The sequence below is a fragment of the Fukomys damarensis genome, unplaced genomic scaffold (genome assembly GCF_012274545.1).
Source record: "Fukomys damarensis isolate Sample0158 unplaced genomic scaffold, DMR_v1.0_HiC HiC_scaffold_39, whole genome shotgun sequence".
Lineage (NCBI taxonomy): Eukaryota > Metazoa > Chordata > Mammalia > Rodentia > Bathyergidae > Fukomys > Fukomys damarensis.
In genome coordinates, this window is record NW_022900951.1 from 9,776,462 (window position 1) to 9,778,204 (window position 1,743).

A 1,743-nucleotide genomic window follows, 5' to 3' on the forward strand; every position below is an offset into this window, starting at 1 on the left:
CAGCATTCTCCCTACACAACCATGTTGGCTCTGCTCATCTACATTTTAAACCATGTAATACAGGAAAGCAGCAATGAAAATGAATTTTAAACAAGTAATATATTTGACACATTCTGGTTTACTTTAAATGTGTAGATGATGTTCTGCTTGGCTTTGAATGACAGTCAGGAGTAACTGCCAAGTATAATTGCTTTGAAAAGTTCAGATATAGTTTCTCTGCAAGGCGTCCAATATACCAAACCCACAGACTTACTGTATTCAACTTGAAATCTTGACAGGAAACAGAATTATAACCCCAGCTCGATTTCTAAGAAAAAGAAAACACAGAGCAAGTAAAAAATAGTGTTATCTAAACTATTGGGCTGGATTCTTAGATCCTGAGAGGCAACTTTTCTAAAAGAAATATTTTTGTTCTTCTCCCCATACCATACACTAAACCTCAAAAGGGATAAATAAGATCTGCACTTTTGAATTTAAAATTTTTCCAGTAACCCAAATCTCACATAGTACGGAATGAAAGAAACCAGACCCAAGAACAATACTTTATGATTTCATTTCTATAAAGAGTGAAAGTCCAGGGATATTAGTTTCTACTGTTAGAAGTCAGGGCTGGGGATTTGGCTCAGTGGTTCTGCCCCCTGCCTCGAAAGCATAAGAGCTTGGAGTTCGATCCCGAACTCCAAAAAAAAAAGTCAGCCTTGCAGCTATCCTTGATGGAGGGGGTGGGGACAAAAAAAGGTCAAAAGAGTTCCCTTTCTCAGCAGCAACTATGCTAACTTAATAAAAATTCATCAAGTAATTTATATGTAAATATAGAAGTTGTGTTTTTTCCTGTATGTGTTAGACTTCAGTAAAAGGTATTTGAATATGTCCTGCATCCTTAAACAGGATAGAGTTAGGATTACAATGCCTTAAGAGACAGATTGTTTGACAGTGGAAAAATGCTCTATAATGACAGAATGAAGTATTGGGCGCCTGGAAGGGAAGAAAGCCAGGTAAAGAAAAGCACCAGTACTTTCCATCTTTCCAAAAGAGAGGCAGAATCTAGCTAAGGGACACTTGAGGAGATTAGAGATAGGATAAGAGGCCCTAGATGGCACAGTATATACTATTACAATAAAACAGAGTCAGGATCTTGCTCACCCTGGGGCTGTTTTCCTATAATTCAGCAGATTGGTTGCCCTTTGAGACTGATTTCATTCAGAAAGAAATCATGTCAGATAAAGATGGTAAAGTCCATGCCCATGGAGGCAAAATGAAATAGACACTTAATTACTAGTCCTTTAATGAATGAGATAGGATTCACAAAGTGAGGTGTAGGACCCCTCAACTCTCATTAACTTTAGCAGACACTCTGGATCATATGATTTTTTTTATCAGAGAGAGGCGATCCTCCTTCTGGGTCTTCCAATGTATAGTTATACAAGTTAGCTCATTAGAAAGATCTTTACTGTCTTAGGTTGGTCTCCTACCTCCTATACAAAATACCATCCAAGGTATACCTTGGAGCAATGTCTGATCTTTTCTCCTATTCACAGAATTCACTGGTGGTTTCTAAATCCATAGGAGCCTTCTCAAAATAAGTGTTCAGTGTATGTGCTGTCAAAGTGAGCACAGAATAAGTGTTTAAATGAATAAATAAAATGTATGAACTTACACAGAGAACCACTTCAACTATATTGTTATAAAATATTATAAAACTTGAGTATAGCAACATATATGTAAGCTTTTTTTTTTTTTTTT

General features: G+C 36.6%; 1 long non-coding RNA gene across 1 annotated transcript in view; it reads right to left on the bottom strand.

Annotated features, from left to right (window-relative positions):
• Positions 1-263: 263 nt before the first annotated feature.
• The window catches only part of LOC104855179, a 23,236-nt gene continuing 21,756 nt past the window's right edge, over positions 264-1,743 (bottom strand). The window contains exon 3 of the long non-coding RNA XR_778332.1: positions 264-307. This is a non-coding gene — a long non-coding RNA (uncharacterized LOC104855179). The remainder of the gene's footprint in view (positions 308-1,743) is intronic.